This window comes from Sinohyriopsis cumingii, chromosome 12 (genome assembly GCF_028554795.1).
Source record: "Sinohyriopsis cumingii isolate HCF-2022 chromosome 12, ASM2855479v2, whole genome shotgun sequence".
Classification (NCBI taxonomy): Eukaryota; Metazoa; Mollusca; class Bivalvia; order Unionida; family Unionidae; genus Sinohyriopsis; species Sinohyriopsis cumingii.
The window spans coordinates 71,325,009-71,337,917 of record NC_142972.1 but is presented as its reverse complement, the minus strand read 5'-3'; the positions used below and the strand labels follow the sequence as shown (position 1 = coordinate 71,337,917).

The 12,909-nt window shown below is 44.2% G+C and overlaps 1 long non-coding RNA gene across 3 annotated transcripts in view; it reads left to right on the top strand.

Moving 5' to 3' along the window:
* LOC149786723 (uncharacterized) overlaps positions 1-12,909 on the top strand; it is a 71,198-nt gene that overhangs the window by 38,925 nt on the left and 19,364 nt on the right. The gene's annotated exons all lie outside the window — the stretch shown is intronic.

Genomic DNA, 12,909 nt, shown 5'->3' with positions numbered 1-12,909 from the left:
AAGTGATGCTGTGCGTGTCAAACCTGAGGGATGCGAAAGCGATGCCGCTCGTCCTCTTAGACATTTTACCGGGTTTAAAGGGGAATGTTCACCTTCACGTCTACCCCCCTACGGATGTCATCCAGCCCTGAGCAAACTCCTGTTCCTGTCACCCAACCCTCATCGAAACGAACCTGTGAAAGACGAATATTCGTTCCCTGTGCGTTTGTCGGAATACTGCGACTTTGAAAATCGTCTTCAATCGTTCAAAGGAAAATGGCCAAAGTATCTGGGAGGACCGACCCCCGAAGAATTAGCCAGAGCCGGATTTTTCTACTCGGGCGAAGGAGATAGTCAAGTGCTTCAGTTGCGGTGTGTCACTTCACCACTGGGAACCGCAAGATTCGGCCTACGTTGAACATGCTCGATGGTCACCGAATTGTCATTACTTACCCTTAGTGGGACCGAGACATTGAAGTAACTTCTTACCATAATAATCTGTTCATGAATACTTTACAAGAGAACATTCGTGCTTTGCCTGTGGAGTTGAGAGAACGCATTTATCGAGAACTGGTTAAAATACAAGTGAAACGTAAAGAACAATTGCATCCGTTACGTCACCGGTGTTTGAACCACTGGTACCTGAAGGCTATACAAGGATTGATTCAATTGAAAGTGTTCCATCGGACAGACATTGATCAACGATCCTCTAGTTTTAAAAAGGATTGGTTTGGTATGGACGATTGTAGTTACATCATTGTAAACGTACTGCATCGAATTCCAGAGGAAGAGTTAACGAATTACCAACATCTTAAACACAATGTCAACTTGGTGAAAGAGGAAACTTCTGAACGAATTGTAATGTGTAGATTAGTGACTCAACGATTTAAATTCGACACTGATGTGAAACCATGTTTGTGCAAAGAGTACATTTCTTGTGTCAGACCAAAGAGGATTTAGTATGACCTATTCATGGATACTTTGCTAGAGAACATTCGTGCTTTGCCTGTGGAGTTGAGAGAACGCATTTACCGAGAGCTGGTGAAAATACAAGTGAAACGTAAAGAACAACTGCATCCGTTACGTCACCAGATCGTTAACCACTGGTACCTGAATGGTATAAGAGAACTGATTCGTCAGAAATTGTTTCAGTGGTCAGACTTTGTTCAATACTTCCAGGCCCCCGATGATTCACGTGTTGATCATTTTGGTTACTTCGAGATTCACCTAGAGCAACCCATTGAGGAAGACGAGGTAAAGGATTACCAACATTTGTTACGTGGAATCTACTTAGCGGAAGAGGAAACTTCTAATCGAACTCTGACGTTTCGGTTACAGTATGCAAGATTTACATTCCCAACTGGAGAACGAAGATCACTGGCTAGAAAGTACGTGTATTCTTTTCGAAACAAAGAGACTATAAAAACAGGCTGCTATGCCACGACTTATGTCGTATGTAATCCAACAGATTCCGTGGAAGGAACTCAATGACCATATTCAAACTGTGGATCATTACCATCGATTATTACAAGAATTGTATCCATTCAATTTGGGACGACAAGTGGCGTGTGTCTTAGTGACTTGTTTTCTGGGATTTCGTTTACCAGCCGATTCTTTGTGGACTCTTTACGATCAGTACTTACCACCTCCATGGCCTTAAATGGTCACGAAAAACTCCTTTTGCTCAAAGCCTTGCATTTTCATCTGGATACTTCTCGACCTCAACAGGAAAAAAAGATTCGTCAACTTTTAGCTACCCAAGACGTGTATGACGATGTGTGTAGCTTGTGACTTACATCCCCATTGGACAGATGTCCGTGCCTGGAAAGAATGGGGTTTTGAGGCTTGGACCCAAGAAGTGGCCCAGTATGCACGAGAGTTGTTCAAGGAAAAAAGTTACTTTTCAACCCGTGTTAGTGACGGTGCCAGAAGAACCCGTCACCCAGGACAGGACTGTCGTGGACAGACCTGAAAGACCCTTTCGGGAGGACACTTGTGTGACCTTACCCCCTGTTGAACTGGTTAGAACATTACCCAAAACATGTGATTGTTGTACAGACACTTGTGTTTATTCCACGTTCATCGTTATCATGTGCCTTTTATCCTTGTACTTAAGCCTTTGGTTTTTATGTATTTTTGTCTTTCGTATTCATGTTTGAAAAAAAACATTGAATAAACGTGTTCTGAAAAAAGTATATAAACTCTTGTCTTGTTTGTTTTCGTGTCACAAGTGACATTTCTCACACCATGGCTACCTCTGCTGTCTCTGCTCCCTCTTCCTCTACTGTCAAAGTCATCGACGAACACTTAGATCGTGCCAGTTGGGAGGCTTTGTATCTTCGCCATCCCTTTAACATGCTCATTGCTGGACCTAGCGGTTCTGGCAAAACCGAATTCGTCAAACGTTTGATCGAACATAAACATCATTTGATCGATCGGCCCCCTCAACGGATCGTGTGGTGTTACAAAGAGTGGCAATCGTCGTACAGCCTCTTGCGAGAAAGTCAAGGCGATTCCATCGTGTTTGTGGAAGGCATTCCTAAAGAAGACGATGGCATCGTCTCTGACTCCCGTCTAACCCATTTGGTCATTTTCGACGACATGTTAGGAGAAGACGAAGAAGAAATTAACTTGTGGTTCACGCGCAAAGGGCATCACCGTAATGCCAGTGTCGTTTACATCACCCAAAATTTGTTTCAACAAAGTAAAGCCCATCGCACCATCAGTCTCAATGCGCATTACGTGGTCTTGTTTAAAAGCCCTCGAGATAAATCGCAAGTGCAAGTCTTAGCCAAACAGTTAGGAACGCCTTGGCTGACTCAGGCGTACGACGATGCCACTCAAACGCCACACGCCTATTTACTCGTCGATTTGAAACCTACGACCCCCGAGGATTTGCGATTTCGTACCCACTTGTTTCACCACTGGTGCCAAGACGGAGGGCCTGTCCTGTACACGTCTCCGTCCTCGACTTCATTTCACTCCCCACCAAAAAATCTATAAAAACCTCAGACCCTTTTTCGTCTGTCTCACACAGTGTGAACATGACGTCCCTTCAGTCGCATCTTCCCGTCAAATTGATTCGTGCCTTGTATGGCATCAGTCGAGAAAAAAATCCACAAACACGAGCCCGTGTCTTAGAAGCTAGTCTCAAAGAAGTCTTACGATGGTTCACGGTGACGGCACGTCAATTACTCCAAGGAATCATTCAGATTCCTCATCAAACCCAACGCTTTTTCGATCGAAACAAAGTCGCTTTGGTCCAACTGGCCGATCCCCGCATCGACACTCAAACCAAAAAACAAATCATTTTGAAACCTGGAGGGAGCGGTACTCTAGGAGGGGTCATCATTCGCTCACTCTTAAGATGGGATCCTAATGCCCCCAAAGTTATCCCCAAGACAAAAGTCCAACGAAGCCCCAAGAAGAAAAAGAAAAAGACCAGGTCCCCAAGAAGAATAACTTCTCCAGTGGCAGGACCCTCCTCTTACCAGACACCACCACCCCGGAAAAAGAAAAGAAGCCCCCAGAAAAAGAAACAGAGAAAAAGTCCCCAGAAAAAGAAAAGTCCACAGAAGAAAACTAGTCGCAAGAGAGGCACTTCGGCCAGGACGCAACCTTACACTCGCAAACCACGACCTGCCACAGCGTCTCCGGCAGCCTCACGTTTGTCCACTTCTCCGTTGATCTCACCAGGAACTGAAGAGTACTTGGAGACGTTGATCACACCAAGAACATCTCCGTTGATGACCCCCAAAAGAACTTCCCCAGTGGCAGGACCCTCCAATTTAGCGGCAGTGGCTGCTGCTCACAAAGTACCTTCTCCCAAAATCAAAGTCCATGAAAGATCGGGCATGTTACAAAGTTTACTGGATTTGTCCAAGCAAGAACTGGCTCGATTTAGTCCGTTGCGTACCCCTGCACGACGTGTCATGCCTGTCCTCAAACTGATAAAACGTAAAGACAATCAGTGGCGACGCGTTCCAGTATAAAAAAGGCCTGTGACCGAGTAGGGTATCAGTGTTTTTTAGGTGCTCCTAAAGACTCAAAGATGTCACCCTCCAGAAAACCCCAAGGAAAGAAAAGGAAAGGACTGCCACCACGTTTAGCCAAACATGGGGACCTGTTATCTGTCCTGTCCAAAGCTTCTCCACCCCTACGAAAAAAACTCATTCAAACGGCCTACAAAGAGGTCATCGATACCGTGTGCGAATGTTGTTTGAACGTTTTGAAAGGCACGATCCCTTTGTCCAAACACCAGAAACAATGCTTAGGCAAACATCGTCACGTTCTTCGGAAAATGGTTCAAAAGAAAGTTCCCATTCGTCAGAAAAAGATGTTGGTCCAACGTGGAGGTATTTTACCTCTCTTGTTAGGCCCCATACTGAAAGGAGTCTTGGGAACCATGTTGGGAGGACTGATGGGAGCAAGATAAAAAGGCCTTCGGAAGTCCCAAGATCTCAGAATCGACCGCTGACAACCCCATGGAAGGACGAAAACTAGCTTTAGTGCCTTACAAACGATGGATGGAATACCATCGGTGGCAAGAACAACGCACCCCGCATTTACCTCCCAATCCCAATTTGAGCGAGATGTCCCAGTTACAACACGAATTGCAGTCCTTGATGGATCGCCAAGATTTGTCCGAAACAGAAAACTCGCAAAAGTACGGTCAACTCTTGCAACGACTACAACTCTTTCACCAGAAAGCTTTAGACGAAACAGCTCTACCCACTTTGAAAGATTTTAAGACCTTGATGAAAAGTCCAGCACCATCACCAGTACCAGTACCAGTACCACCGGTACCCGTGACCAAGACAGAAAAAGGAAAAGAAGGGTTTCAAACTCCACCAGAAAAAGTACGCAAGTTAACAACACCACCTACCTCCAGAATTGGATGGATTAAAAAGATGATGGCCACCCCTTCTTCCTCACAAGAGAAAAAGAAGGTGAAGACAGAAGTGAAGACAGAAGTGAAACAAGAACCGATATCCCCCGCTCAGACATCCTCCTCCTCTTCGACACCTATTGCTGGCCGCACACGCAAAGCCTTGCAATCCAAGAAAATACCCCAAGAGAAAAAGAGTAGCCTCTTCCAAGAGTGGGTACCTTATTAACACACAAACACAAAAAATGGAAAAAGTCTTAGCTAGCATTTACTACGATCCCTCGCATCCTGCAGGTTACGCAGGAGTTCAAAAATTGTATCGTGCTGCCAAAACGCGACTGAAAAGTCTCCGTTTACCTCAAGTGCAACGATGGTTACAAGAACAAGCTACCTACACTTTGCACAAACCCATTCGACGCAAGTTTGCCAGAAGTCGCACCCGAGTGGAAGGCATCGATCATCAATGGCAAGCCGATTTAGCCGATGTCTCTCATTTGGCCAGCTACAATCGTGGCTACAAATATTTGTTTTGTGTCATCGACGTCTTTTCCAAATTTGCCTGGGTCGTGCCCTTGACTTCCAAATCGAGCAGCGAGTTAGTGCGAGCCCTGCAACGGGTGTTGAAACAAAGTGGCCGTCACCCTCTTCGATGGCAAACGGACAAAGGCACCGAATTTCTGAACCAAGCTTTCCAAAAAGAATTAAAGAAACGTGACATTCATTTTTTTACCACCGAGAATCCCGAAACCAAAGCCAGCATCGTGGAACGTTTTCAACGCACTTTGAAAGAACGCATGTGGAAATATTTTACGCATCACCACACTCTGAAGTACATCGACATCTTACCGCACCTGGTGCAAGCGTACAACCAATCTTACCATCGAAGCATCGGACGTGCCCCGCAAGACGTGACTCCCGACAATGAAGTGTTGGTGTTTGAGCGTCTGTTCGGTACGTCCCCGACGAGGGCTGTCCCCAAGAAAAGTGGAGAGTTGACCGTAGGAGATTGGGTGCGCATTGGCAAAACCAAACGCACTTTCGACAAAGGTTACTTACCTAACTGGACAACCGAATTGTTTCGCGTCACTGGACGAGTGCATGGCCGTCATCCTGCCGTCTATAAATTGGAAGACATGAACGGAGAAGTACTCAAAGGAACGTTTTATTTGCCCGAGTTACAACGTGTCACCAAAAAAGAAGACGACGTGTACGACATCGAAAGCATTCTCGAACGCAGAACCCGTAAAGTGGGCAAACGACGTGTCAAAGAAGTCAAAGTACGTTGGAAAGGATATCCACCCAGTTTCGATTCTTGGATCGACTCTTCGCAAGTCATCGACTATAAAAAGAAGTGAACATCATGCCCTTTCACACAGCAGACGCAGCTACGTCGACCACTCCTCCTTCACCCAGTTCTTCTGTGCAAGATTTACAAAAACAACCCTTGTGGGTGTGGTGTGGAGAACGTGTGCCTAAAACGCAAATCGTCTTTTTCTGCCAAATCTTCGTGGTGTATTGTGTCATCGGGGCAGCCATCGCCAATTTGAGTTTGCAACAAGGAGACAAACAATTGTGGACCATTTTATTGAGCAGTTGCATCGGTTACCTGCTTCCCAATCCCTCCCTGAAATTCTCCTCGAACGGGAACCCCGGGAACCTTGTGTCCAGTGCCAGTGTCAGTCACAACCAGAACCCCATTTTGGGTGGAGACACGCCTCTGACGTCCAGTAATATCCCCTCGGACAGCCACAGAACTCTAGAATTATGAGTCACCAAAACCAATTTTACTTGACCTTACCCAGTGACAGTTCCATGGAGGTGTTTCCCAATAACACGTTGTGCTGTTAAACGGCCAAATTACCTCAAGCCATCCCCTTAGATCACGAAGCCCATTGGGAAGTGGCTTTAGTGGAAATGATTCACCCAACCCAAGTCCTCAATGTCCTTCCCAATCAAAATGTTTTTGATGTGGAAGTTCATGACGAGCAAATGCAACAGTGGATGGATAGCAATGTCAAATATGACAAGAAAACCCGTGCACAAAAGTACACCATCTATCACTTGTTCATTCCCCCAGGCTATTATTTTAGTGGTCAACATTTGGTCAGCACCATAACCTCCAGGTTTAATGTCGTGTTTCTGAAAGCTTTAGAGCATGTCAACAAAAGTGTCACCATGGAGTACCACAAAGCAGCTCGTCGCTTCTTGATGAAATTTGAACGAAGTAAAATCCTGTCCATTTTATTTTGTCCTGAATTGTTTGACATGTTGGGCGGAGACATGGACATGAGAAAGGCCATGCTCAAGAAAAACGAATTACCCATCGTTTACGACAACGAGTCTTTTAGCAAGTTATTTCGTGCCCCGGTAGAACTGAACCAAGGACTGAATTTGATGTTCGTGTATTCCGATGTGGTGGAGTACAACGTGGTGGGACACACCTCCGTACCGTTACTGCGTGTCATTCCTTTCAAAGTGGATTCTGCCACGAACGCTGACGAAGAAGGTGGAAACACTTACCACGTCCACCGCGAATTTGTCCATCCTCACTATTTGCCTGTCAGCAAGTCGTATTTGGACACGGTCAACATTGCTATAAAAGGAGATTTGGGACAAAATATTCCATTCACCAAAGGAAAAGTCACGGCGAAACTCCATTTTCGAAAACGGTTCTCTCACGACTCTTAAGTCATGTATCCAGTGTACCGAGGAGTTGCTCGACAGCGAGGACACGGCTTAGGAGATATGTTAAAATCGGCCTTTCGTTCGGTGGCTCCGGTGTTGAAACCGATGGTGACACGCGGATTGCACGCCTTGAAAGATGCGGCACTGACGCAAGGCAAAGAATTTCTCCAAGATGTCATCATCGACAAACAAAACCCTAAAGAAGCCTTCATGAGGGCAGGCAAAAATGTCTTGTTACAAACGGGCAAAGACATTTTAGGCCGACGAGACACACCTATAAATGCCCTGCACGCTACCGAGTCAGGCATTCAGCAAGGACAAGGCAGAAAGAGACGACGAAGAAAACACCCTTTCACCAGACTTCAAGCGAGAAAGGCCAAAAAAAGAAGAACCGTTCGAGACTTAGACGTTTTCGATTATTGAAACACAGAACAAAAAAATGATGCACCGAGAGTCATGCGCCTGTTCCAAGACGGAACTGGATCTGTTTGCCATGCCCCCCACCATGATGACGATGCAAGAATCCCAGTGGGTGGAATTTCACCCCGTCTCCTCATTGACAGCCTCAGCTCCCATCGAGTTTGAAATCAAAGGACAGCCCGAAGATTACATCGATCTGAATAGCAGTTACTTGTACTTGAAAGTCAAAGTTGTCGATGAGGACAATTCGACCCTAGATGGCGATGAGGTAATAGCTCCCGTCAACAATTTCATGCATTCCTTGTTTAGCGGAGTGGACTTGTACTTGAACAACAAACTGGTCAGCAGCAGCATGGATACTTACCCTTATCGAGCGTACCTGGAAAATCTCTTGACGTACGGAATAGATGCCAAGAACACTCATCTCAATGCCTGTGTGCTATGGGAAGCTGACGAAGCAGGCCAGTTTGAAAGATTCGAAACTGATGCAAGCAAAACACCAAACAATGACGGATTTGTAGAACGAAGAGACAAAATCAAAAACGGACAAAGTTTAGAACTGATGGATCGTTTACATCTGGACATGTGGTTGCAAGAGAAATATTTGCTAAACGGGGTGAATGTTCGCCTGAGACTGAATCGTAGCAGTGCCGCTTTCCATTTGATAGGTACTACTGTTTGCAAAACTGTCATCGAGGAAGCCAGGCTCTACGTACGCCGTGTGGAAGTGTTACCTAAAGTGGGAAACGACATCAGTCAGACGTTGAGCAGAACGACCGCCAAGTATCCCATACGACGCGTGGAAGTGAAAACGTTCACCATTCCCAAGGGACAGCGATCCATGATCGAAGATCATCTGTTCCAAGGACAGCTACCCAAACGTTTAATCGTTGGTATCGTCGAGAATACAGCCTTCAACGGAGCTGTCGAAAAAAATCCTTTCTACTTTCAACACTTTGGCGTGTCCAAGATCGAAGTCAGTCGCGATGGCAAGACCTTGTGTACCCGACCTTTCGAACCTGACTTTGAGAAGAAGAATTACTTGAGATCGTACTTGTCCCTGTACGAAGCCACCGGCCAGTTAGGAACCAATACCAGTCACGGCATTACGTACGAGGATTACGCAGGAGGTTATGCTTTGTGGGCTTTCGATTTCACTCCAGACCAAGGCAGCGACGAGGGACATTTCCACCCTATAAAATCCGGCCAAATTCGTGTGGAAATTCAGTTTGCAAACCGAGACCCTGATGTAACGGTGAACGTCATCCTGTATGCCGAATTTGATAATACGATAGAAATCAATAGTTTGAGAGAAGTCATTCTAGATTACTAGAAGCCATGGAAGACTGTTATCCCTCTTTACCTAGTGGAGAAACTTTGGACATGGAATGTAAGGAGACCGTGAAAGAAGAAGTAGTGATCATGATGAAATCGAGATGGCCAGAACAAGAAGCCCATTTAGTCTCCTGTTTTGCCAAACACTTGGTCGACAAAATGACGGAATTGATCAAGAAAAATTGTTATGGATGTCAAAACGATCATCCCAGTCAAATTCAACACGATAAATGCCTAATGTTAAGTCAAGAAGAAAAATTGGACGAGTATCTGGACGAAGCTTGGAGTCTCATCTCGAACAAAGACGTGTTGCACCAGTGGTATAAAGACTTGCGTGAACATTCTTGTCCACCATTAACCACTCAAGAGATCCATCGTATCGAAGCTCTCCTGAATCAGAGTGAGGAAACAGAACGAATAACCGTTTATTCGTCAGACATTTTCAAGCAAAAAGTCAGGATCGAATTGACGACTTATTATTACCTGTGAAGAAAAAAAACACACAAAACAATGGATACCTGGGAACTTTATTACCTTTTGAACCACAGTTCGTATACGGCTTCTTGGAATCCTGTCGTCTGTGCTAAAGATGAACTCCCTCATCGCAAACCTAAAGACCATCAAGCTTACGTGATCAACACGGACGACAGTCATCTCCCAGGAACCCACTGGGTAGCCGTTTACTTTCCTCAAGAAGGATGTGTGGAATATTTCGATTCGTACGGATTGCCCCCTTTGGAAGACGATATCATTGACTTTATGAGAAGAAATGCTCAAACCACCCGATTCAATAACGTGAAATTACAAGGCACAGATTCCTTGGTGTGTGGACAGTACTGTGTGTATTTTCTGCATCATCGCAGCCTGGGCTATTCCTTAGAACATTTAGTGACTCATTTCGATCCTCGTTCTTCTGCTAGAAACGATGTGAAAGTAGATCGATGGTTTTGTGACCATTATGCTTATCTTTTGTCTCAAGCTAGGAAACGTAGTGTCCATCAATGGCCTAATGATTTCCAACAGTGGAAATCACAATTTCATTCACAACGTTGTCAGCCTTGTTCAAAGTAGATTGTATTTGAAGAAAAAATGTTTGTGATTTGAAAAAAATTGTTTGATGTTATAGTGTTGAATTATTGTTAAAAAATGTTGTTGTTTAGTGTTAAGTGATTTTTGAATAAAAAATGTTGTGTTTTGAAAAAATGCCTTTGTCTTTTGTTTAGCTATAAGAATGTTGGATTGATGCTCTTTCATTTCTTACTATCCCTCTCATGACACTCACTGAACGTTGCGGCTCGAAAACCGTGTGGGGGATGTTTTCCTTCACGTCCGCGCTTTAACTTTAAGAACCGGGGTTGTTTCCAGTCTAACCATCCATTGTCGACTCATCCTTCTACGAAGATGTGCTCCAAACTAGCTAAGCTCAACGAAGCCTACGTGAATCTGCATAGGGTCAGACACAGTCTGATACCGAAGCCAGAAGAAATAGAGAATGTGAGAATGTTAAAAATCACTGAAGACCTGATAGAAGAGCTCTTCAGAGAAGAAATGAACAGGGAAAAAGAATGGACAGAGAAGTACAGACTTCAGAGACAGCAGCAACAGCAGCAGCAACAGCAGCAACCTGAAGCTGACAGAGGCTTTGTCGATTGTCGTATCGACACCAAAGAATTCTTCTTCTCTTTCCGAAGAAGCAGACCTATCGCCAGAAAGTCTATCCTCAGAGGACATCGCATTCTTAGAAACTAAAAAAGAATGCCATAACAAAACAAAAAACAGCCCTTTTCAGGGCTACCCAATACTCTAGAAAAGAAATAACCATCAATTTGCCAATGTGTAGATAGAGTAGTGTGAAAATAAACACTAACTCTTTTTTCAAAAAAAATATGAGGGTATGTGTTTGTGTGTTTGTGTGTTTGTGTGATTGTGTTTGTAAGTGATAAAGTAGGTTGGTGTGGATAGTAGATTAAAATGATTGGTTTTTTTTGGTGTTTGAGGTGTATATTTGGGGTTAGATTGGATTGCCTTGCGTATGTGGATAGTCTATTGAAGTGATGGGTAACGTAAAAAAGTGAGTGTTTCTTTTAGGTCCGCGCGTTGTTGTTTCTTGGTCATGATCTAGGTAAGATGAATTTTATGTTATTAGGGGATGTTTTCCATCACGTCCGCGCTTTCACTATAAATTGAAACTCGTTCGGCAGTCCAGCTACCCTTGTTGATTGATCAACACCAAAAATGAACACGAGACTGGAGAAACTGTTGGAGCTTCATGTGCATCTGGAATATGCCAGGCGCATATTAAATGAACTGGCCGCGGAAGCCATTGTCGAGGAAGGAAGAATAAGAGAGGAGGAAAGAAGAAACAAAGAAGAGGAGGAGAGAAGATATAAAGAAGAAGAGGAAAGAAGATACAAAGAGGATGAGAGAAGATACAAAGAAGAGGAGGAGGAAAAGGAGAGAAGAAAAAATTTCAGAATCCCAGAGAGCGAAAATTGGGATTCTGAAGCGACATATCCTGCCTCTGCTCTCTCCCCCCAAAAGGTAAAAAGTAACTGGGGGATAAGATGTGTATGTGGCGCCAGACCTGGAAGGTGCCACCATTAACCAGGTGTCCATGAAGTTCCAAACAAAAAACAGCCCTTTTCAGGGCTACCCAATACTCTAGAAAAGAAATAACCATCGATTTGCCAATGTGTGTAGGTAGAGTAGTGTGAATATAAACACTAACTCTTTTTTAATGTGTGAGGGTATGTGTTGGTGTGTTAGTGTTTATAAGAGCCCAGGTATGTTTGTGTGAATAGTAGATTATGGGTTTATTAATTGTTTCTTAGCGTATGTGGAGAGTATAGTTGGGGTTATATTATATGAAATGAAAAAGTAGGGGGATGTTTTCCTTCACATCCGCGCGTTGTTGGGTCATGATCTAGGTAAGATCAATTTTATGTTTTTAGGGGATGTTTTCCTTCACGTACGCGCTTTCAGTATAAAACTAACAGTGTTGGCCATTGGAACCCATTCTACGGAATAAGCAAACAAGATGCCAGCAGCTTCAGCTTTATACAACGATCTTATGGGAAGTTGGTATTGGATGGTAGATGGATTGAGTGTAGTAGAAAGGGTTGAACAGGAATGGAGGTATGCAGTGACAAAAGACTTCGTCTCAAGACAAGTAACCAGCCTCCACTTATCCGTAAATATTGTAAAAGAAATGATAGAGGATGAGGAGAAGAGAATCAGAGGTTTAATTAACCCACCGTATGTCAAAGTGGGTAAGTTAAAAGAAGCGATAGATCATGTGACAAGTGCAAGGTGCTTTCTAGAAGACATTGTAGAATGGACAGATTGGTGTTTCGCGAAGTGGGGGTTAGAAAAACTTAAGAAAGCTGAAGAACTAATGAGGAATGTGCTGACCGAAGAGGTCAAGAAGATCAAAGAAAAGTGGTCAAAGGAAAGAAAAGAAGAAGAAAATAGAAAAAAAAGGGATGAATTCGAAAAACTGAACACAAACTGGATGAAAATCCAAGAGAAGTTCCGGGCCATGGGCCACCCGGACTGGTTGCCGGAAACAGAAAAGAAAAAGAAGAAAGGAATGATGGACAAAA